Here is a 25057-nt window from a genome sequence, read left to right on the forward strand (position 1 = left end):
AAAGGATTCCCATTTGAGGGCACTAAGTGCGTGACTGCGTTGGAGACTGCGGGTGATTAATTTTCATCCGAAAAATCTCTGGCGGATTCCTCTAACAGTAGCTTAAAATCGAAGATTTGGGGGGGGGGGGAGTTCCCCCCGCCCTTTCCGTTTTAAAACTAAACTTGATTTATTCAATTTCAAGAGTTTTGTTATTCTGAGGCCGTCTTTCTACTTTTGAGGGCAGAACGATGGCCATACTGTGTTGGAACCCTTGAAGTCGTTTTAGTCATTAATTTATTTTTAGATTCTTGGAAATCTGAAATTTTAACGAATAAATTCTGAGGTGTGACACACAATTTTCTCTGTCAACAGGAATGAGGGTCTAAGGGTGGGGCCTGGGGAGGGAGGAGGAGTTCTGATTTACATAAAGGAAACTGATGACTTACCTGCTGGATGGAGTAAAGATGTTAAAGCCTGTAACAACCCCTCAAAATTCCCCTTGACTGTTAGCTGGGAAGGAAACAAACAAACAAACAAACAAACAAAACACATGTCTTTGCCTCCCTGCCTTACCCTCTCCCAGGCCTGTGAGAAACTTGTTCCGTTTTCAGGCGGTCTCCTCCTCCTCCCCCTCTTCTTGCCTCCATCTTCAATGAAGAAGATATAGGAAAGGCGCGGGGGGGGGGGGGGGAGGAGACCCCACAAGGGCAGGACTGCAAGAGAATATTTTGGAGAGCTTAAAGGAGAGGAGAAAAAAGGAGCTGTGGATTGTGAATTAAGCAATGAGACAGCAGAGGAGAGATCTGAAAGGTTATGGCTCCTGCCTACAGCCTTTTCAGAGTGTTCAAATGACACAACTAAAGGCATTTAGCCTTCACAGATTATTTTCCATCACGGTTGGCTCTGGGAGAGTACTCTTTGACTTCACATCAACCCAAAACTCAACTTCATGGATCTGGTCTGCATAGGGTTGTCCTTGGAGGCATGTGGTAGAGTAATGCCCACACCTTTCTTCGTGAAACAAAATCTTGGAATCTCAACCACCTTCTCTCTGTTCGTAGGATTCATCAGGGTGTGTGTGAGGAGGGGTGTTGAAAAATTGTAAGATACATAAAATGCACAGAATCTGCGTGTACAGCATAACAACTGACTGTAATGCACACGCCTGTGTAACCCGCACACAGATGAAGAAGTAAAATAGTATTAGCCCTTTACTCCCATGCTTTACCAGGTCAGAACCTTCTACCTAGTCCCCTACCCCCATTTAATTAGTAGTGGTGTTATTTGCCTGTCTGTAATGTTCTCTCATTGGGGTTTCCTTTGTAAAGCCCTTACTGGTTATGAATTGGAGCACCGTTTGTTAGCCACTTGAATTTTCTCCTATAAGTTTCCCCCCACCCCCCACCGTGGTGACTTTTCTATAGGTCGGTCTTTTTCCTCTTGTTTTGCAAGCAGTCATTAAATCTCTTTGGCTGCCAAGTATATTCGCTCAAATTGTGACTTGACTTTTTACCCTTGATTCTGTGCTTTGGTGAGCAGAGATTCTTGAGGTAGTCCACTTGATCAGCCTCGTCACTAAGAATTCATCTTTTTGTCTTATTTCTTAAATCCTTGCTTACCCTTGAGATTTGAGATCACAGGAATACGCTGCTACGTTAATAGCAACTGGAATCACTCGTGAGTTCATTTCACATTTCGGTGTCCGGTCCACATTGAAATGATTTGGGTTATGGTGGAGGTAGGGATCATATTCCCCCACCCCCCGCCACCCCAGTACCTGGGATTGAATTATGATATGCTATGATCATTGAACATTGATACTGTTTTCAATACCTTCGTTTTCTGAATCCTCATCATAGCCCCCTTTCTCTGATTTTGTGTATGTACCAAAAATACACTCAATTCTCTTTATAGTTCCAGCAGTTTATTTCATGCATGCCAATAATGATAGTATTCATTTTTCATTTTTCATTTCTCATCATTTTTCTTGCCTTTTCTCACTGGCTAAGATCTCCATGACAGTGGTGAAGAGAAATGGTCAAGGTGGCCTATTCGTCTGCTTTCTGATGGTTCCTGACCGGGTAAGGGTGGGGGTGGGGGAGGACAGATCAGTATTTTATCATCAACTGTAATGTGTGCTGAAGGTGTTTTGTTTGTTTTTGGTTTGGAAGCTACCCTTAAGCAGATTAGGGCTGTTCTCTTCTATTCCTGTTAGGCTAAGAGGTTTTTAAAAATCATAAACTGATAATGAATTTCTTCAAACACCTTTTCTGTGTTTTAGTGATTATGATTTTCCTCCTTTAAGTTGTTAATATGATGAATTAATTTATTTTCTTTTTAAGTTTATTTATTTTGAGAGAGAGTGAGAGAGAGAGACAGAGAGAGAGAGACAGAGAGCGGGCGGTTGAACAGGAGCACATGGGAGCAGGGGAAGGGCAGAGAGAGAGAGGGAGAGAGAAAATCCCAACCAGGCTCAGCACTGCGAGTTGTGAGCACAGAGCCCAACTCGGGTTCTATGTTACAAACCCTGAGATCATGACCTGAGCTGAAATCAAGAGTGGGGCACTTAACCGACTGAGCCACCCAAGTGCCCCTTAATTTATTTTCTAATGATTATCAACTGTTTTCCTAGATTAAGACCAATTTTTGTCATAACATATTTTTAAATATACATCTGGAATCAGGGAGTCCAGGGTGGCTCAATTGGTTAAGCGTCCGACTTCAGCTCAGCTCATGATCTCAGGGTTGGTGAGTTCCAGCCCTGCTCGGGCTCTGTGCCTTCTGTGTCTCCCTCTCTCTGCCCCGCCCCCCACCCGTGTTCTCTCTCTCTCTCTCTCTCTCTCTCTCTCTCAAAAATAAACATTAGATAGCTAGCTAGATTCAATATTTTGAAGAATGTTTGTAGCTATGTATACTCAGCAATAAGTCAGGCCTGTAATTCTGTTTTTCATGTTGCCTTTTGGGAAGTTTTTTGTTTCAATCCAAACTCATAAAAATAAGTTGGGGAATTCTGCCATCTTTTGACGCTTTTAAAATTTCTGGGCTTTGGAGTCATTTTTTCGAATGAACTTTTTTGATCCTTCAGCTTTCTTTGCAGGAAGATTTTTGAATTCTAAAAAAAAAAAATTTTTTTAAGGTTGTAGGACTAGTCCTCCCCCCGCCCTCCGCGCAAATCATTACTACAAGACATACATTTCCCTTAAGTCTTTTAATTGGTTGGTATATATGTGTTTATAATATCCATTTATTGTTTCCTTAAGTCTACCAGTTCAGTAGTAGTGACTTCCTTCTTCCCTCCTCCCAGTTTTAGCAGAGTAGTGTTTTTCAAAGATCCAACCATTGACTTTTCTCTTTTGTATATTTATTTCTAATTTTCTTTTTTCTTTGTATTTATTTTTTAACTTTGTTTCTTATTTTCAAAGTCCTGCTTTTGTATATAATTTCTGCTCCTACCTGCCCTTGTTGTTGTTATTCTTTCTGTAACTCTTTGAGATGGAGATTTAGCTCATTAGCAATCAGCTCTAACTGTCTCGATTTACACTTAAGGCTGTGTATTGTCCCCTGAAGACTGGTTTCACCACATCTTGTGCAGGAGATGCAGTATTTTCAGTTTTGTTTGACTCAGAATATTTCCTCATTTCCATCTTCATGTCTGATTTGATACGAGGATTGATAGAAGCATCTCTAAAATTCTAGATCCATGAGATTTTGTTCTTATGTCTTATAACTGAGTTCTAGATGCTAGCTGATTCTCTGGAAGTGTTATTGGAAGGTAGGTACCTCTATAGCCCTCTACAGCCCTCGGATGAGTACGTTCTCCTTTGAATATATTCCCCTGTGGCAGGCCCTTGGGGTTTGTTACTGGCTAGGGAACAGACCACACCAACTTGGCGTCCTAAGGCTTCCCAGACTACCCAGGCTATGTGTACTCAAGGCTAAATCCACTAGAGGTCAGGCCCATGGCCACAGTTTCCTCATGGGCCTTTTATTTTATTCTATTTTATTTTGTTTTTAAATGTGTATTCATTTTTGAGAGAGAGACAGAGACAGAGACAGAGACAGAGAGAATACTAACCAGGCCTCTCACACTGTCAGCGCAAAGAACAACATGAGGCTTGAACCAACAAACTGTGAGATCATGACCTGAGCCAAAGTCGGACGCTCAACTGGCTGAGCCACCCAGATGCCCCTATTTTATTGTACTTTTAAAGATTTTATTTTTAAGTAACCTCTGTGGGGCCGTAACTTACAACCCCGAGGATCAGGAGTCACCTGCCCTACCCAGTGAGCCAGCCAGCTGCCGCTTGCTTGCTTGCTTGCTTGCTCGCTCATTCATTCATTCATTCATTCATTCTCATGGGCTTTTTAAACTTTCCTTTTCCTTATACTGCTTGTAGAGCCAAGGCTGCCTTCCTTGTCCAAAGAGCCCCGGGACTTGCAGGGGTAGGAGTGATGCAGCAGGACTAGATGGCATCACTCCTACCCCCAAGGGCTTAGGACTTTAGGGTCCCACCTTCATGTAGTGGGGACCTCCTCTAATACTTCTCAAGTGAGCCTGGGACTGAAAGCGTCTGTGTCTTCCATGTTCCTCGCTCTCAAGGTCCCCGAACAGAAGACAAAAGAAGCTATCTTGGCAATCCACCTAAGAACGTAAGGCGCTTTGATGCCTCCATTTTCACTTTTTGTGCTGGCACCTGCAAGCTTGCCATCTGCCTTTAGGCTCTATGTTTTTAAAGGTACCAACTGAGCTTAAGGAAACACACACACACACACACACACACACACACACACACACACCCCAAAAGCACCTCTTAAACCAACATGAAATAGATTGTATTTTCTGACTTTGAAAACTATGCCTTCAGCATCACCCAGATGGCAGGGATGAATTTAAAAATCCCGCACCTCTTGGAGTGACATACTAGAGAAGGGAAGCCTGTGAGAACCATGCGGTGCCTCTTGCCCACCAGGTTATATTCTGCACCTCCAACACACCATCCATGTTTCGTCCAGGCAGTCTCTTAAAAAGCGGTCACTTGATGCCACCCTGCACATGAGCCCGGGGTGTGAGTACAAACAAAAGGGAGAGAAGGTAATTCTGGCCCTCGGTTTGACAACGCTACGGAGAAAGAGCCACAAAGTACACAGGGTCAAAAAACCAAACCAAAACAAAACAAAACACAAAAGACAAAAAAACCCCACCTACCGGGTTAAGGGATTCTGGGACCCCTTGCCCCTCGTATAGGCCTGTGGGGGAGGGGAGGGAGGGAGGACGTGAGCCCCAAGGTTTCCCGAAGGGCTCTCTGGACCCCGCGCAATGTCGGTGCTAAAGAAAGAGGGGTAGAAAGAGGCACGGGACAATTTTCTCCGGCTTCGAGGACAGCGTCTCCCGCGGGCCGGCACGGGAGCAAGGGAAGTAGTCCTACCACCTAAGAGAGCAGGGGGAGAACATGGAGAGGCCACCGAAAGCGGTCCCCCACCAACAGGCGGGGCGCAGCTGAGTTCGCTGCGCTCGAGGGCACCGCAGGCGCCAGGACAACGGGAGGGCCACAGCCGAGCCTCGGCTCCGGGAAGACCACCTTCGGGGCCACGATTCTCCCCTATGGTGTGAGCGTGGGCTCGCCAAGCACACTGCACACTTCTGTCCCCGCTTGGTTCGCTCAGGGTCACCGCCCTCCCCCTCCCCCCAACCCTCGCCCTTCTTCCAAACCACTCTCCCCAAAGAGTTCAGGCGACTCCCTCCACCTCCCCGCTCCCACCCCTTGCCCGCTAACCGCCCCCCACCCCACCCCACCCCTTAAGCGGTCGGTCTCTCAGCAGCGGCTCCACACCCACCGACCCGCAGCCCCTGCGCTGCCGCCTCTGCAGTCCAGGTCCGCAGCAACTCCCCCTGCCCTCGCTCGCTCTCCTCGTGCCTCACAGTACACATCGCATGTACCCCAACAGGTCTTCGGAGCCGGTATCGAAGGGAAAAAGGAAAACGTGCCCAGGGCCTGGTGTATAGAGTCTACGGGGGCGTTACATGCAACAGCCCTTGTAGAAACGGATTTGACTGTGATGTCATCGTTTTGACATCGTGGTGTTGATGCTCACTCCTACCCCGGCTTACGGCAGCGACAACAGTTTTCCATTTTGTGCGCACTTGACATGCTGCCTTTGTTGGGTCACTTAACATCACCTCGCTAGACCGCTTAGTCTGCGAATGGGACAGCCTTCCAGGAGGACCCGTTCCCCTCCCACCGCTCCCCTCCCCTGCCTCTCAGGCCGGGAGGGTATCGCGTCCAGGCACCTCTCCCAAACGCCAAGTAAGCCTTTTATGCGCGGACTGAGCTGAGAGGCTCGGCCCACCAGCCGGTGTGTCCAGGGGTCCACAGCAACACCGCGACGTGCTTGGCCTCCAGAACTCGGTCGGATCTGCGTCCCTGGGGCGGCCCCACAGGAATCCGAACCTCTGCACGACAGTGTGAACCCAAGCCAGATGCTTAGTCGCCCTCTGAGGCCACTCCTGGGGGCGGCTGACTTGGAGCCCAGCAAGCACAGTGCGCCGTGTAGAGCGGCCTGGCGTCCTTTCCCCGGAGCGCTGAAGGTGAAGGAAGAGTCGGTGCGGTGCGCAGCGCAGATGACGGCCAGCACAGCTCCGGGGATGAAAGGAAGATTGGGGCACCAAAAAAACCAAAAAACCAAAGCCCAACAACCAACCTACAAAACCAAAAGCCAAAAGCCAAAAGCCAAAAGCCAAAAGCCAAAAGCCAAAAAAAAAAAAAAAAAAAAAGCCCCGCTTCCCTGACCGGGAATCGAACCCGGGCCGCGGCGGTGAAAGCGCCGAATCCTAGCCACTAGACCACCAGGGAACCGACGGAGCCCTTCCTTCTCCTTGCTTCCCACCAGAGTGACAGTTTCCCCCTGCGCTCTGGAAGGCCTCGGGCTTTCTGGGAGCTCATCCGTCCTCCCAGGAGTCCTTCCCTAAGGACCTTCCCTCCCCGCTCTCTCCAAAGCAAGAGCCCGCAGGAGACGCCCAGGGCTGGCAGGTCCACAAGTGGCCGGGTCCGGGCCGCACCCCAGAGCTGCCCGGGAGTCTCGCCTTCGCGAGGCGGCCGCGTGCGGATGCGAGGTCGCCGTGAGGAGGCGCGAGGGGCGGACCCCGCCCGGCGTGAGACCCCGCGGTCCTCAACATCCCCCAAAGGACTCCGAGGGACGCAGCGACGGAGGCGGCGCGCGGACCGAGACGGCTTTCAAGGAAGACCCGGCGGCCCCGAACGACTGGATTCCGGGTCCCGCCCCGCCCTACAGCCTGCTGCCCCTGCAGCGTGCCCACCGGACATTTGGCCTGTTCAGCGGCCCCGCAGACAACTGGAGATTCCTTCTCCCCGGAGGGTGGGGTACATCAGAGGATCTTTGACCACCGGGGGGGTAACCGCTACGTCTGGGGGGGGGGGGGGAATCCTGTGTCCCACACGGAAGTGAGCGGGATGAAGTGACGGCATGTCTGGACCTGCGTGTTGGTTACATGAGTTGTTATACGTCTCAAGTGTATTGCACTGTGTGAAAAAGAACAAAACGGGTGGTTGTGTGGGTGGTGTGGCTTACGCTACCGGACTTGAAGACTTACTCTGAGCCCCTATAGTACCGTGCAATGTGCCAGTGGCATCGGGAGACACACACGGACAAATGGACCCACAGCTGACCTGGTGAATTCGTTTTCAAGAAGAGCAGTTCAACGGAGAAAGGAAATAGGTTCAATATGGGGGGTGGGGGGAAGAGGGAAACAGCTTTATTTCCACCTCACAGTACACACAAATGTTAATTGGAGGTGCCTCATAAAACATAAAAGGTAAAGGTATAAAGCACTTTTTGAGGACACTTTGTGACTAGGTGGTAGGCAAAGATTTAGTAAACAAGACCCAGGGGGAAAATACGTCTAAAAGAAAAGACATGATAACCTAGACTTCATCAACATTAACCATATCTTCTCATGCAAAGACCCCAGGAAGACGATGAAAACAGCAAGCGACAGACAGGGAGAACGTGTTCACAAAACCCATCTGACAAAACAAGCAAGCAAGCAAGCAAGCAAGGGAGAAAGCATACAAACCCCCTAACCTGTCATTATAATGTGTGAGGAGCTCCCCCAAACTGCTAATTAAAAGAAAAAAATCAAACAACTCAAGTGTTTCAGATGGGTAAAAGACATGAAACAGATCCTCGGGAAAAGAAGATACACAAGGCCGACGTAGCACGTAAAAGAGTGCTCAATATTTTCAGCCCTCAGAGAAATGGATACTAAAGTCACATTGAGATAGCACTACTCCCAGCAGCATGGCAACATGATAAAGAGAGGGACACCCCCACTCTTGACAAAGATGTGGCACGACCACAACTCCAGGTGGTATCCCGATGAACACCTTTTGGCGTGGAAAGCGGCTGCCCGAAGGCATTTAAAAGCCTTGCGAGCGCACCGCAAGTAACGAGGGAGCTCACCGTGAGGACGGTTAAGGAGGATCATAGAGAGCCAAGAATGGAAAAAGTCCGCGGAGGCAGAGATTGATTCGCAGGGGCCAAGGTTCAAGCCGACAAACAGGCCAATGGAGGAGGTGTCACCTAGGTGATGGAACCTTTTGTGTGGTCTTTCAGACCCTTTAGATTTTGAGGGCCACAGAGACGCCGTTTGGCAGCAACTAGAGCCCACCATATGAGGCTCCTTGCTGGACAGGTAGAGGGCATCGAGGACTGTGCCATTTTGGAGCGGCGCTGGAGATGAGCCCTTTAGTTGATTTGACTTGAGGTCAGAGTCCAACGGAACGGAGAAGGTCGCCAGGTTAGTGCTGTGGCGAGTTTTCCTCTCCTTCCCTTCCCTTCGGGTGAAGACGCGGTGGCGCGGGGTGGCCAGCGGAAAGCACGGGGCCCTCTCTGTCCCCCAGGTAAGGGGCGCAGCCGGGGCAGGTTGAAACCCAAAGTAAAAAGAGAGGAACGGCGAGTGCTCCAGATACTGCCGTGACTCGGATTCGAACCGAGGTTGCTGCGGCCACAACGCAGAGTACTAACCACTATACGATCACGGCGCGCCACCAGCCCGATGACAAGCCCGGCCGGCGCTCGAGCACTTTTACCGCAAAGTCATTCCAGTTTCCGCGCTGCTTTGTTCCCGGACAACTGCGGGCCGCCCTTGGATTCTCCTTCCCTTCTTCTCCATTCTGACACGCGAGGAAGAAAAACCATCAAAAACCATTCTCCTTGTCCCCGGGGTTGGGCTGGTGGCTCTGCACAGGCGCCCTAGGAAGTCTCGTGGCCCGCGTCCACGCCTCCCCCGCTTCTCTTTTCCCGCTTCTCTCTTGGCGTTTGCCCCTTTGGACCACGCCCCACCCCGCCGGCTCTCCAGCTTCCCCCACAGCGACCGCAGCCGAGGGGAGCCCCAGCGGCCCCGCCGAAGGCCGGGTGAAGGCGGAACAAACGGGAAGAGCCGTCCGGGGAGCCCAGCGGCGTTCAGCTTCCCTCAGGCGCCGCTGGCCTCAGACGGAAGGCGGGTGGCCCCTCCTAGCGTTGAGGGCCTTGTGTGCTCTCTATCGGGCTGTGGGCGGGGCCTCCTCTCCCGAAGGTCTCTGTGGCGCAATCGGTTAGCGCGTTCGGCTGTTAACCGAAAGGTTGGTGGTTCGAGCCCACCCAGGGACGCGGTAGTTCTTTTCTAGAACGTAGAAAGCGTTTGGCACTCGCGCACAGCCAGAGGACCTAAGGTCCTCACGGATGAGAGCGGGAGAGCTCTGGAGGAGAACCGGTCGCTGGGAATCCAGAAGTCCTCGAAAGAGGAGAACCCTCTGAATGCCTTCCAACAATGCAGTTTCTTCCACCCTTTGTTTGTGCTAGTATTTATTTAGCCCCTTCCTTAGATTCTTTACATTAAGTTGGTTCTAGAATTTTATGGTTACAAACACTGCTTTAGTCCTCATTCTTGTACACATCTTTGGTCACTTGTACCAACATTTGTACAGGGTAGAGTCCTAGAAGAGCAATTGCTCTAATAACATAGCGTTTACATGGTTTTCGTATGATCCGACTTCCCCGCCCCGTGGCCTTATCGGCTATCACTCTTTCTTTTGTTATTTCAGCTACTGCTTTGGGCTTCATAACATATACATCTGTAACTTGCCAGCTTCCCTCCAAGTGATCCCATGCCTCTTCCCATTACTCCCCTGCCCACCTTTAGGCTGCAGCTATCACGCGTTTCACTTTGCATGTTAGAAAGCCCAAAACCCATCGTTATCACTTTCGTTTCATCTGCTCCATGTTTTTTCAGAGATTTAAATACTAATTTAAAAACCATATGTGTGTGGGTGCACATATATGTATATATACGTATACATGTGTGCGTGTGTATGTATATATATGTATGTGTGTGTGTATGTAATATATTAATATATATATTTTTACATATATATAAATTTTTCCCCATGCGGTTACCATTCTGTTGTCCTTTATCCATTTGGCTACATGCAGATTCCCATCTGGTATCAGTGTCCTTCCTGGAGGATTTAACATTTCTCGTGGAGTGGGTCTGCTGGTGATGTAGTCTTTCAGCATTTGTATGTCTTCCAATGTCATTCACCTTCATTTCTGAAAGCCTTTTTTGGAGGGGAGGCATAGAATTCCACCTTGACTTTGATGCTGCTCCATTGCCTTCTCACTTGCACCGCTTCCGGGGAGAAAACTGACATCACGTTTACTTTTGTGTTCTGTACGTACCATGTCTTTTTCCTCTGGGTGCTTCTGCACAGTTGTTTTTGTTTTTGCTTTCTTTTTCCATGGATTTGAGCAATACAATTATGATGTGACTAGATACGGTTTTCTTCCTGTCTCTTGTGCTCATTCGGCTCCTTGGATCGGTGGGTTTACAATCATTATAATGATTGGAAGTCCTTCTGTTGTTGTCTCCTCAAAAATTGCTTCTTTACCCCCAGTCCCAGTCTTTTCAGGAACTCTGATCACTCATATCTTTTAAAGTTGCCCTACCATTCCCTGACAGCACTTTACTTCCTGGAGCAGACGTTGCATGTGTTTTTCACCCTCACCAATATCTCCTCAAGGTCCCCACACCTCCTCTGAACCTGTTGCCCACAGCTACTCTATATGATGTCTAAATATGTGCAGCAGCATTATATTAAAAGTGTTTTGTTTTTTCTCTCTTAATTAGAAAAGTTCTAGGCTAAGATGATACATTGATTAACTCAGTTTAATATCATTGGAAGAACGTAAAGATAACGGTAGGTCTTAAAATTGCAAATTGACTCGACACATAATGGAGAAATGCATGTGGAGTATAAAAATATAAAATACCTAAAAACCCCTACCCCAAAATATTGTAAGAATAATTAAGTCACTGAGTTCCAGACTTCTAAGACTTATTCTCCATTTACAAATCTTATATGATCTCTTTAATGTACTGAAACACATAATTTCATATTGTATAAACTCCTTAAATACTATTGGAGTTGAAGTGCGCTTATTGGGCCAGTAAAACCAATATAGGAAATTTAGGTGGCTAAGTGTCACCAGGAATTTGAAGAGAAAATAAATCCAAGACCTGTATAAACTAGAATATATCTACCAATATTTTCTATATTATTAGAAAACCTGGAAGACCACATAAAACAGTTTTTAGGCCACAACTATTAAACCAGTCGGATGCACACAAAAAGTCCTCTTTAGAAATATCACATGATATAAACATGTTCTATGCCATTATATGTAAATTATTAAAATCCTTTAAAGTGTTTAAACGTATTCGAGATTCATCCTTACTATCCACTTGACATTTTCCCCTTGTACCTGAGTGCACGGAGAGCAATTTATCTACATGTAAACAGGGTTTTTTGTTTGTCTGTTTTCCCGGGTTACAGATTCAGCAAGAAAGGAAGTAGGAGGGGTGCCTGGCTGGCTCAATCCATAGAGCATGGGACTCTTGATCTTTAAAAAAAAAAAAAAAGAAAGAAAGAAAAGAAAGAGAAGGAAGGAAGGAAGGGCGGAGGCAGAGAAAGAAAAGGGTGAGGGTGACGAAACCCCATCAATAGCGTCCTTGCACGCCCCCCTTGGGTCCTGGAAATAGAAGCTCAGTCACTACCCCACTTGGGGAAGGGGCTCAACTGAATACACACCACAAATCAGGTTGCCTGTGTCTGCTTGGACTCAGAGTGGAGCCAGGACAAGCTCAAGGACAGGACGAGATAAGACCAAGCACCATTATCACAGGGCAGCCACCTACCTGACAGTGCCAAGGCAGACAATCCTGGAAAGCTCTTGAAAACTTCCCCTTCCCCTTGAAGATTTTCCCACCCGCTCCCCCTCATCCTCCCACCACGGGGAAAGGATTCTTCACCTTCTGTTGGGCCAGGACCCTTGAAGATCCCTGCAGGGCAGGAGAGCCCGGAGGGCGGGAGGATCCAGGGGGCAGCAGCTGCACTTCCCTGAAGGGTCTCTCCCCGGGTGGGGGGTTCTAGAGCTCAGGCTCACCCTAGATCCACTGCCCACCAAAGCCACCAGGAGGAGTCCGGAGGGCAGCCGGTGCTGGGGGCACGACAACCTGGACGTGTTCCTACAAGCACAGGGCACGCCTGGCCTGCCCTATCCAGGAGAGCCTAAGAACCACCTGCCTGCCTGAAGCTTCTCTACAGCCTGAAGGGAACAGGTGTCTGCTTCCTGAAGGAACAGGAGGGCTCTCGTCCAGAGGACAAAGCCCTCCCCTGGCCCTGGAGGAAAGGTCCTGCAGAGGCTGGTTCTGCGGGACACTGCCCAAGGCAAAGGAGCAACCGCGGACCAAACAATCATCTGGAGATGACTGCACAAGTCCTGTCTGTACATGTGGAGCGAGAATGAGAAAGCAAATGTGGGGAAATGTTAACTGGTGCCCCTGGGTGAGGGATATAGGATGTGACCATTCTGGCAACTGTTTTGGTATGTTTCAAAGTTTGTTTGTTTGTTTGCTTGAAAGGAGTGACAAAGTCAAGTCCCAGGTTCTCTTTAGAGGAAAACGCTTGAAGTGAGACCTTGGGTTTCTGAGGTGAATGGAAGGGAGCCGCTGGCCTGGCTTCTCATCCCAGCTCTCCTCTCCCAGCCTGGCCATTACAAGGACACTGAATCCTGACCTCCCGTATTTTAGGGGCTCAGTGAACAGCCACTTCTGCAAGCGTCCCTGGGTGCACACCAGACTTTGGGGGATGAAAAGGCAAATCCCAAGTATGGAGACAGCGCCACAAAGTCTCCTGGATTGGAATCGAACCTGAGCAGTGGCGGTGAAAAATCCAAATCCCATCCCACCGATCCGATCCCGGGGAATCCACCCACACAGGATCCCTGCTTCGGCCCCTGCAGATGAAAACCCTGAAAGTCAAGGTGACATTTCCCAGGCGGACAGAGCACAAGCGGAGGCGATTCCCAGCGGCGCAGGGCTGAATGCAGCCACACAAGGCTCCCAGCCCTTGCCCTGCTGCTCACCACCTCTTCCAGCCTCAGCGACCCCTTGGGCCCTGACCACAAGGCGACTGGCCTGTGCCACACTCTAGTCCAGCTGGAGCCGTGTGTGTTGCAGAGCCAAGGCCGTGCTCTCTTTCTGAGCCTCGTTTGCTGATGGGTAAGGTGCGGACTCGGCTCTCAGCGGGGGGGAGGGGCGGAGTCCCTCTACTTGGCGACTTCCGAAGTAGCTCCAGAGCTGTCCTGATGACGGCACGGGGACGGGCTCCTTTGGTGTCCCCATGGGCTCATTAGGTGGAGCCTGAAACTCCTCACCTACGCGTCTTTGGCTCGGGTCCCAGGTGCAGCTGGTTTGTGTTCTTTGCGTTCTGTCAGGCAAATAAATACACCTGTGGCGCAAGTGTGCCGCCCAGGGAAGAACGTGCTGCTTTTCAGAGCCACCGTAGCTGTGAGCCCGTCGGGCAGACGGAGGCGCCAGATGAGCAGGTCAGCGGATGCGTGGAAGTAGAGGTAACCTGAAGCGGGCCTCGTCCTGCGTGCCCTTGTTGGAGTGACTAAGTGGGTGTGGCCCGCTCTCCAAGGTGACTGGGAGCAGACACACAGCGGCCAGGCCTGGTGGTCGAGTGCTGAGAAGGCTTTCAGGTGGCGGTGGGACTCCGGCCCTGGTTCTTTTTGCGTTTTAAAGGACAATAGATGGGGGGGTTGGGGGGGGGGCGGGTAGTGGTAAAAGGAAGCTGTTTCCGCCCGGTTTCGAACCGGGGACCTTTCGCGTGTGAGGCGAACGTGATAACCACTACACTACGGAAACGAGCCAGGCGGCCGGGTCTCCGGCTCTAACCCCCAAAAGCAGCATTTCGGCCACAACTATCGGGCCCGCCGACTTCGCTCGAACCGCCCAAGGCCCTGGAAACAGCCGCGCCCCTGCGAGCGAGGAGCCCGCGCCCCCCAAGCGGCCCCGGCAAAGGACCCCGCGCCGCCCCGCCCCCCGCCCCCGAGGACGGGACCCTAGCGCCCTCAGCAGCCTGGCCTCGGGAATGGCACCGAACGCAGGGTGTCCGCCTCTAGGACGAGGGGCCCCGGGCAGACGTCGGGTTCGCGCTCTTCCTCCGCCAGCCCGTTGGCTCTGCGCCGCCCCGCGGCCCTCCCGGCAGAGCGGAGTCTCTTTGGTGTCCTCTGGGCGAAGGGGGTCCCTCGGGCTCCTGCCTGCGCTGCTTTAAAGCCACTGACAGGAGGTCCGCGGCCAACACGCTCCAGTGAAATCTAGGTCACGGACCAGAGGGATGAAAAGGAAGAGCCAGAAACCGAGTTGAGTGGCACCGAGCGGAAGAGTGGCAGAGCCACGACTGGGGAGGGAAGGTCTCTTCCTACCTGGCGTTTTGAGTGATTCTTGGGTGGGCTGCCTTGGAGTCTCCCGAATGGGCTGGTGGTGAGACTCGGTGTGACCACAGCCACTTTCAGGGGGGCCTTCAGCATTGGGAACAAAGTGAAGACGAAAAGCCTAGAAAAAGAGGTATTTTTAAAGCGGTTTCCTCTCTCCCTCCCGCATTGGAGTGTGTACGGTATTACTGCGTGACCTTGATTGCACTGTAATTTAGCACAACGACTTTCCTAATATTTGGCAGTTTCTCATACAGTGAAAAACCTGACCTGCCCCGTTACCTAGGAATATTGCTATTCACTCCCCCAGAAAAATGAATGCCAACATCCAAAGAGCCTTCTACACCAACGTTCGTGCAACATCATTCATACTAGGCAAAACCGGATACAACCCAAATGCCCGTCAACAGAGGTGATACACAAACCCTTGTATATGTTTAGAATGGATTAAGTACTCTGTAGTAAAAACATCCAAACTATGGTTTAGGCGGTAACACGGATAAGCCCCTCGCATAGTTATATGTACCTATCTGATACTCCTGGGTGATTCCATTTCCAGGAAGTATTAGCAGAGAGAAGTGGTTCCCTCTTTGAAATAATTTGCCGGGAAACTTCCCGGGTTGATGGATATGTTGCATATATTAGTCTGGCTGTTAGTACAAGCATTTACACGTTTATCACATTATTGCACTGTATACTTGGAATATCTTAACTCCACTTACCCTCCTCATTTTTGAGTTATTGGCATTAATTTTATTTCAAAATACATTTTATCTATTTTATTTATTTTTGACAGAGACAGTGACAGTGCGTGAGCAGGGGAGGGGCAGAGACATGGAAACACAGAATCCGAGGCAGGCTCCAGGCTCTGAGGTGTCAGCACAGAGCCCAACGCGGGGCTCAAACTCGTGAACTATGGCATCATGACCAGAGACAAAGTGGGACACTTGACCAACTGAGCCACCCAGGCGCCCCTCAACATACATTTTAAAAACATAGGCATTATTACCATTGCTCAGAGAGTCATATTTATTTGACGTAGCCACATATTTTACCTATTCATTGCCCTTCCTCCCTCCCTCCCTCCCTTCCTTCCTTCCTTCCTTCCTTCCTTCCTTCCTTCCTTCCTTCCTTCCTTCCTTCCTTCCTTCCTTCCTTCCTTCCTTTTGCACAGTTCCCCTGTGACCTGTGCAGTTACTTCTGCCTGAAGAGTTACCTTTTGCACTTTGCAGTTCTTTTTCGTTAGCTTATGTGGAAAGGTCTTCACTTCACTCACCCTTGAAAGATACTGGGTCGGGGGCAGCACGTGGTGGCTGGAAATCATACTGAGGTCCTTCGTACTGAGGGTCCTCTCATACTGAGACCTTCATTGAGGTCTTCTTTTTCATGTTTTTGCTGAGATTTCAGCTCCCAATCTTTGGACGATGTCATAGGAGTGTCCCCTCCTCCCCACACCCCAATCTGGGTGCTGCTGTGATTGTTTTCAGCTGCCCTTGGTTGTTCAGCAGTTTAGGGGTGTGACCTTCTTGTCCTTACCTGGCTTGCAGGGCACCAAACTTCTTGCACATGTGGTTGGAGAGCCCATCATGATTTTTCTTTGATTCTCCATGATATAGTTTCTGCCCCACTTTCTGGTCCTCCAACCCCTGAGACTTTAATTACACACGTGTTAGGACTTCATGACCTGGCTCATTATCTTTGTTACGCTCTTAATATTTCTTCCTTTTGGCTCTGTATGCTTCAGTCTGCACAGTTTCTTTCTACTTACAAATTTCGAGGTTCATACTCTCTCTACCATTGAGTCCAAGCTGCGGTTAAACTGACCTGCTGACTTTTTTAAAATGCCAACTATTACATATGTTTAATTTTCATGTGATTTTAAAACTAGATTCTATTTCTCTGATGAAATATTTTGTCATCTGTTTTCTGAACAGCTGAATCATACCCTTTATCTTCTTTTTTTTTTTAACTTTTAAGTAATATATTTTTTCAAGTTTCAATTTATTTATTTTGAGAGAGAGAGGGCGAGACAGAACAAGCTCGGGGCAGAGGAAGAGGAAGAGGGAGAGAATCCCAAGCAGGTTCTGCCCCATAGATCTCACCAACCTTAAGATCATGGCCTGAGCCTGAGCCAAAATCAAGGCAGATGCTTAACCGATCGAGCTACCCAAGTGCCCCTGATTTTTAAGTAATTTAAAGAAATTTTATTCAAGTGACCTGTACACCCAACGTGGGGCTCAAACTCACAACCCAGAGATCAAGAGTCACGTGCTCTACCCACTGAGCCAGCCAGGCTCCCCTAACCTACCGCTTTGAGTTCTTATCTGAGAACTCAAGATCTCAAGAGGCAATTTCTACGGTTTGCCTTCTTTCTCTTGCTTCTCTTCCTTTACAATCCTAGAATATTGTGATTGAATGATGAACCCGTGGTGTGAAGGACAGCCAGGTTGGAGATGTTGTTTCTCTGAAGATCTTTCACCTTCTCCCCCAGCAGGCAGCAGAGGGGCGCATCACCTCTAATTCTTGACGAAGCTGATTTGCAGCTGGTTCGCCCTCAGGGAAAGCCTCAATCTACAGCTAGTTTGCTCACACTGCTGTGCTGCAGACGTCCAGGGCTCCCACCTGCGACCTTGGTATGTTTCCTTGGGCCCCTCCTCTTCCATGAATCCTGAGCTTCAGTTTTTATCCCCTAAGCACCACGGTAGTGCTGCAAATTCCACTCTCTTTCAGCCACACTCTGCTGGCCTTCCAAGCCCCTTGGATGCACATAGCTTAATTTGCAAATGTATTGTGGGGAACTTCTGTACCAAGCACCCAGCTCACTTAACCCATTCCAGGATCTTGGCTGCTCAAGTCTGAATCCTTGGACAGTTCCACATGTCCTACCTCTCCCCCCCCCCCGCCCCCCGGTCCCCCAACTTCTCTGTCCAGACCTATGAGATCACTTAGCATGTTGTTTTCTCTGACTCTTAGTAGCTTCCCTCTCTCCACTTTCTCAGTCTCCTGTTCCTGCCAAGAACTGGCAAATGCCCTGAGGGGATAACGCAGAAAATTAGTCTCATTCCATTGAGTTTCTCTTCTCTCTCATCTCTCCCCTTGAGCTGAAAGACTGGTGGGTCCTATCTGCATTGATAGTTCTCCAAATCTTCAAGCAGAATTCCTTCCATTCAAACTTCATTCATTTCTTTTCAGGGCGAATGCTGTTCTGCTACAAATACTCCATCATCACTGAAAGGTGAAATCTACAATTTCCAGATAAATCACATTTTCTTCCTCCTTTTTTTCTTAAAATAAGGTGGGGGGGGGTCACTGGTGCATAGCTGAAGTTTTCTTATAATACTCCGGGGTAAGTCTGACTGGATATCAAAAGCTCTTGCTAGAAGCACGGGCAAAAGATTGTCTACCTGGAGCTGAACACTCATCACGCCTGTCCAAGGTCCGAGAATTTGATCAAGTTGGATCCAGTTCCCTGCTGCACTGTACTGTCAGTTAACTCACCATGGAAATTATCAAGCGACCAGTTTTCCAGGTGCTGGTCACTGATAGAGGCGGAGAGCCCATGGGAACCATTTAACACTCCTCATTCATTCTGGGGAATGCTGAAAGTCAGCAGTGGTGCAGTCAGAAGTGAAAACGGAAGTCTTAGTTACAATGATACTGGCAGTTTTCTCCAAGCAAGCGTCACCGTGTGAGCAGCACGCAGTTCCTGGGTGCTGTACCGAGCATAACCTATCTAGTCCCCATAACAACCCCGAGACGGTGTAGGTTATCAGCACCCCTGCTTGCAGGTGAGGACACTCAGGCACTGAAAGGCTGGTCTGACTTTCCAAGGGGCCCAGCCCTGTGACGGGGAGAGGCCAGCACTCAGGGCCAGGCAGTTTGCCTCCAGAGCCCTCGTGTTTGGCCAGCCTGCCAGCACGCACTGAGAAGCCTTCACCAAGATTTGCCGTCCCCTCCTGGCTCAGCCTCCCTGATGTTGAAAAGAAAGAGAAGGTTAAAAGTAAGGCCTACTTTTAACACTGGCAACTAATGGACGAAATGAAGAAGAGAAAGAACAAAACGATTTAGTCCTCCCCAGAAACAGACTCCATGGCTCCCGGGATGATGCAATCACATCTCCCAACCGAAGTATTTACTAAATCTTGACTCTTGTTAATGGTCTGAACAAGGAAGTTCCCTAGAGAGGCTCCCCCAAACAAACAAAAACAAAAACAAAAACAAAAGAAAACAAATCCCGTCAAGTGTGCCTTTTATGTTCAAAGTGTGGAGCAGACAGCTGAGGCCCTGCCACCTACTTAATGCCTCAGGGCAAGAGGGAGTGCACCTGCAGTGACAAGGGGGACAGAGGAGATCGCATAAAAATGGGACAAAAATCATGCTTCTCAAAGCTCATTAAGGAACACAGCACTTTCATAGTTGGCCACAGCCATGTACCTTTATCACCGATTACCGAAGAGTTTCCATACTTTGATTTACAGCCCCTACTTAGTAAATTTCTTTTTAAACTCAATTGTATATCAGCGTCATAACGGAAACACCACTAGGAATAGCCACAGGCGGGATGTAACTAGAACATAAAAGGAGATAGTAGTGTTGTGACAGTCAATGAGGGAGGTAATGAGCGGAGCCCAGGAGCCTCCCTCCACAAGCCTTCCCTTGAGGCATGGGCACAGGCAGCCTTCAGAGGAGCCCAGAGCCACGCTGGGGCTGGGTGATCAGTGCATGAAAACCCTGGCCAACCAGGACGTGGAATGGTTCTTCATTACCAGCCAAGGGAAAACCCGACAGTCCTCCTCTCGATGATCACAGCTCAGGGGAAGTGGAGACATCAGTACACACACACAGGAGCTGCTGGTGGACTCGCTGGTGCTCGTGGTGGAGCACGCTGGTGGACGAGGTGGACTAAAATGAATCTAATGCTGAGCGAGATTTCAGGGCCTTGAAAGAGAAAAGTCTTATGTGTAAGGGGTTCAGGAAGATTGCAGTGTGGGCAAGGTAATGAAGAAGGGCACATTGATAGGTTGGGAAATAAACTGGGACTGTGATTTGGTACTGCTCCCGTGGAAGGCAAGTTTGCAGGACTTCCCCAAATTAGCAGCATATGAACACTATACTACAGTCATTGCACTTCCAGTTCTGTACACTGTAGAAATACCTGCACAAGTGGTCAAAAATATGTGTACAGGAATTCGTAATCATAAAACCATAAAACCAACTCAATTTCAAAAGCAATATGGAAGAGGTTAAATAAGTATCACACATACTGTGGAAGAAATGCCTCTGTCAAACAAATGCAGAGGACAATGATGATGAGGATCCACTGATCACAACATTATTGATAGAGCAATGCCCAAATCCAGGCACTCCCTGGGGACAGGACACCACGGTTGGCCTCCTACTCCCCATGAAAAAGAACTGAGGCACATCAACACCAAAGGCTGGCAAAGATGGGGGAACAACAGGAGCTCTCACTTACTGCTTGGTGAGAACGCTAAATGGTACAGCCACCGTGGAAGGCAGTCTGGCAATTTCTCACAAAACTAAAAATGTTCTTAATATAGCAGCCAGCGTCCGGGCTCCCTGTTAGCCAGACAAGTTGAAAAGTTATGCCCACACAGAAACCCGCACACGGATGCCAAGGCAGCTGTACTCACAATTGCCAAAACTTAGAAGCAACCAAGATGTCCCTTACAGGTGGAGGGACAAAGGAACTGTCACACACACACACACACACACACACACACACACACACACACAATGAAGTAGTATTTCAGCACTAAAAGGAAATGAGCTGCCAATCCACCAAAGGACATCGAGGAATCTTAAGTGCCTATTAGTAAGTGAAACAAGCCGATCTGAAAAGGCTACATACTGTGTGATTCCAACTACACGACCTTCTGGAAAAGGCAAAACTATGGAAACAGGAAAAGGATTCGTGGTTGCCAGAAAGGGGGCGCAGAGGATGTTTGGGCTAGTGAAACTACTTTGTGTGATACTTATAACGGTGGACACATTTCCGGATACGTTTGTCCAAACCCACTCTGCAAGAGTGAACCCTAATGTAAACTATGGACTTTGGATAGATTCCTGAGTTGTCACAAAGGCACAAAGGCACTGCAGTGGGGGGTGTTGACAACCAGGCAGGCTATTTGTGTGTGTTTGTGGTGGGGAGGGCAGGAAGGGTGTGGGTAATCTCTGTCCCTTCCCCTCATCTTTGCTGTGAACCTAAAATGCTCTAAAAAATGAACAATTAGCATTTTTTTTTCAAAAAAATGTCAGCCCCCGGACCAATTTTCCCAAGGCAAGCAGTTTGAACAATGAAGGCAATCATGTTTAGAAATTAAAAAAAAAAAAAAAAAGATGGGAGTCACAAAAAGTTTCACTTACTCATCCAATCTTTCAGGGCGGACTACAGAGTTTTACCACACTAGGTAGAACCCGGGTTCTTCTATCTGTTTGAGAAGTTGGCGTTGTAGAGGTATAAAGCTGATAGGCCAGCAGATACCGTCAGAGAATGAGGTTGGGACGTGGGGGGTGGCTCTGAAGGGTTAGGTGCTGTGCGGTGGCTAGGGCCCAGAATCCAGTAATGTGTACTTTATGTGAGGAAATGTGCAGGTGCTAACTAAACAGCAGGAAACACGCGGCACTGAGCCAAAAGTGAAGCAGCCCGTCCCTGGGTGGGCTCGAACCACCAACCTTTCGGTTAACAGCCGAACGCGCTAACCGATTGCGCCACAGAGACACAGTGCTCCACCCTTCCCCTGCCTCCTTAGGTAGTAAGTACCTGCTAACCTCGGGGACGTGCCGCACTCGAGACAAGGAAACAAGTTCCAATGCCTCGGAAAACCGGAGAGGAGTTGACAAAGCGTGTTCATCGCGTGAAAACCGTGAGTGAGAGATTCCGAAGACAAAAGGGCAGTCCAGCGGCCCCACTCTGCCTTGCTCCCCACCCGCCTGAAATGCTAGCTAGCGTCCCCGGGGCCGAGGCGAGTGGGGCCCGAGGGAAGCTGCACGTGCCGGTGGGCTCGCCTGGTGACGCTTCCCCCTTCTCTGCCTTCATCAGACCACCCTTCATCGGCACTCGTCCCCTAACCCAGGACGAATGTGAGGCCTGGAGGAAGTAGGAAGGGCATAATTGGTCAGAAGGAGAGCCCACCATTCGGAGATACCTTCGAGGCTGGTGGGGTGCTTCCACTTCCTTCGGGTTCCTCTGCCCGGCAGGGAGGTCCCACGACGGCAGGGGTCGGGTCGATGGTCGTTCTAATGTCCCCAAGCCGAGAACAGGGTCAGACATTCACCAGGACGCTCTCCTGGGACTTGTAAATTACTTGGTCGTCTTTAGCTTTTAGGCCCTTGAGGAACTGAAGAACCCCGAGAATGGAAATAGTGAAAAGCTTTTCAAAGGGGAAATTTGTTTTTCAAACTTACCCATCCAGTTAATTGAGCAGCATCCGCAGCGGCAGCAACGGGAAAGACGAACCGCGCGCCACCCGCCGGCTCGAGCTTCCGGCGCTCAGCTCGGCTCCGCTGCGTACGTGCTCAGTGCGGTGGGTGGGGGGTCGGCGTGGGCCGGGGGCCCACAGCAGGTGGAGGGAAAAGGGAGCCGCAAAGAGGAGGCAGGGAAGCTGCGGAGGCGCGTACTGGGTCAACAAGACCTCCTCGGCGGCCTGGCAGCGGTAAGGGGCCAGATCCCAGAGAGATGAGAATGGGTCTTGTATCGTAGTTGAAGGAGAAGGAAGGAAAAAGAACGGGAAAGAACGAAAAGGGTGTTAGACTTGTAGCTCTGGGGGGGGGGGGGAGGGGGGAAGGCAGCAAGATATCATGAAGGCCTTTAGGACCGCTTAAAGCACGGCTTGGGCATTTGCAAGCCGGCTCATAGCTCTTTAGTGCTCTGCGTTGTACCTGTAGCAGCCTCGGTTCCAATCCCGCTCGAAGCAGGGTCTCCTGAGGTGGTGGCGAGTGCTAGATTTAAACCTGCGCGAGCTGCCCCATTTGCCTGCGGCACGAGAGCACGGTTTCCCGCGATTCCAGAGCTCTGCGCTGAGAAAAAGGGAACCTCCGCCGTGCATGCTGAAGTCTCGGTCGTCTTGAGATGCTTGACTGCCCTACGTCTGGAAGGAGGTGAGGGAGGTGCCGCCTTGTATTTGGTGTCTTTGCAAAAATGAAACGATGAGGCTTTTCTGGTTGAGAAGTTTCAAGCGCCACTGGGGCCTTTTTAGACGAGCTAAGAAAGGAGAGGAAATGAGAGTTCGAACTCCAACGGATACTTTAAATAAAACCTAACAAATAAAATAACATCTTCACTTGATAACATTTTTTTTCGAACAGTGAATGATTGAACATAGAGTTCACAAGTGTTAAGTGCACCGCCCAGTGAGTTTTGCTAAATGTAACTGGTATCTAGCCGAAATTACGAAAAACTTACATCAGTCCCGAAAGTTAGACCTCTTTTCCGGTTGTTAAAAAAAAGAATCTGAAAGGTGGAATGAAATGGGGTCACTTGCATGAAAGGGTTTTAAAATGGAGCCAGGAAGCCATTAAGGAGATGGGCTTTGTGCAGGCACGTCTCCACCGGGTAGAACTGGGAACTTTTGAATTGTGCCAAACACCAAATATTACAAGGACTGAGCCGCAAAACCTGTAACTTGCTACAGTCAGAGACTTTGCTTAGTGATAGCCTTAGCAATTACACTCAGTCCAGATTCGCTTTCTGCCATTAACACCAATCGAAAGTTCTCGTTAAACAATTATTTGGGTTGCTCTTCACATCTGTGTATGCTGAACTGCGATTCTTTGATCCCAAATAAATGGTCTTGCTTAATTATTGCCTTGTGACAATTTTAGGCCGACAGCCTGTTGTCAGAAGCAGGACCTGAGGTGATTTCAGCAAGGCAGGACCGGTGTCTCCTGAAATTGGGTGCGGTCTCTACAGGAGACTAGTGCTCACCGCTCCTAGCTTGTATACTTACGGACAGCCTTCTACTCGCACCGTGAGTCCTCTTAGGTACCGACCTCCCTCCTTCCTTTTGGTTGAGGTCGTTGCCTTTCTCTGGGATCAGGCGGGTGAGTGCCCAGAGAGAGAGGAGATGCCCATCATGCCACTGGAGGGAGGGGTTTCACTATTGATGAGTACTCTTTTGTTTCATAGGATGTGTGTGTGTGTGTGGGGGGGGGGGGGATTGTGATTGCTGGTTGTTTTAGGACAAGTGTTGTTTAAATTAAAATTGCAATAGCCATTCTGGGGAACCTCTGTTTTAGTTAAGTCCACCTTAAGGGGCACCCTTAAAAAAGAGGATTCCAAACCTCTTTGAGACAGTGGAATGCATTCTTTGATTAGTATGCAAAGGACAAAATAAGTCCAAAACAGCTCTAAAAGGATCCTGATAGCATGCAAATAATAATAGTAATAATAATAATAATAATAACAACAACAACAATTTTTTAATAAAAGATTGCTCATCCATGCAAATAATAATGATAATAATACATTTTTAATAAAAGACTGGCCATCTGAGCAGGTAACCTTAAAATTATGGAAACATAATTTGATTCATGCAAATAATAATACATTTTTAATAAAAGATTGGTCATCTGAGCAAGTAACCTTAAGTTAGTCCATCTGCTGGAAACATAATTTGGAGCCAGCCATTCTTTTTTTTTAATGTTTATGTATTTTTGAGAGTGAGAGACAGAGCAGGAACAAGGGGGGCGGAGGGGCAGAGAGAGAGGGAGACACAGCCTCTGAAGCAGGCTCCAGGCTCTGAGCTGTCACCTTAGAGCCCAACATGGGGCTTGAACTCACAAACCATGAGATCATGACCAGAGCCAAAATCAGAGGCTTAGCTGACTGAGCCACCCAGGCACCCCTGGGTCCAGCTATTCTTTTGGGTTTCCTACCTGAGACATGGCTAAAGTTTAAAAAAAAAAAGAAAGAAAAAGAAAGAAAGAAAGAAAGAAAGAAAGAAAGAAAGAAAGAAAGAAAGAAAGAAAGAAAGAAAGAAGGAAAGAAAGCTGTATAGATATGGTATTTTACTGTCTTGGGATGATATTGCCAAAATTAATTTGTAAAAGAATTCTACTTAATTGGCTTGAGGAATATCAAGTACTTACATCTATTAAGTATTCCTAAAGTTCTCAGAAATAGAATAAAAAGTAACCCAAGTTCATGTAGTCTAGGATAATCTTTGATAAATAAAAACAAATTCAAGTTTGTTGGTTTAATAAAAACAAGAATATCTTTAGA

General features: G+C 48.8%; 5 non-coding genes across 5 annotated transcripts; 1 reads left to right on the forward strand and 4 right to left on the reverse strand.

Moving 5' to 3' along the window:
* Positions 1-6761: 6761 nt before the first annotated feature.
* Positions 6762-6833, reverse strand: TRNAE-UUC. The gene has a single exon. It is a non-coding gene; the product is annotated as a tRNA-Glu (tRNA).
* A 2136-nt stretch (positions 6834-8969) lies between these two features.
* Positions 8970-9041, reverse strand: TRNAH-GUG. The gene has a single exon. It is a non-coding gene; the product is annotated as a tRNA-His (tRNA).
* A 533-nt stretch (positions 9042-9574) lies between these two features.
* TRNAN-GUU lies at positions 9575-9648 on the forward strand. Its single transcript has one exon. It is a non-coding gene; the product is annotated as a tRNA-Asn (tRNA).
* Positions 9649-14172: 4524 nt separating this feature from the next.
* On the reverse strand, positions 14173-14245 carry TRNAV-CAC. Its single transcript has one exon. It is a non-coding gene; the product is annotated as a tRNA-Val (tRNA).
* A 7237-nt stretch (positions 14246-21482) lies between these two features.
* TRNAN-GUU lies at positions 21483-21556 on the reverse strand. The gene has a single exon. It is a non-coding gene; the product is annotated as a tRNA-Asn (tRNA).
* Positions 21557-25057: the final 3501 nt, after the last annotated feature.

Source organism: Leopardus geoffroyi, chromosome C1, assembly GCF_018350155.1.
Source record: "Leopardus geoffroyi isolate Oge1 chromosome C1, O.geoffroyi_Oge1_pat1.0, whole genome shotgun sequence".
Lineage (NCBI taxonomy): Eukaryota > Metazoa > Chordata > Mammalia > Carnivora > Felidae > Leopardus > Leopardus geoffroyi.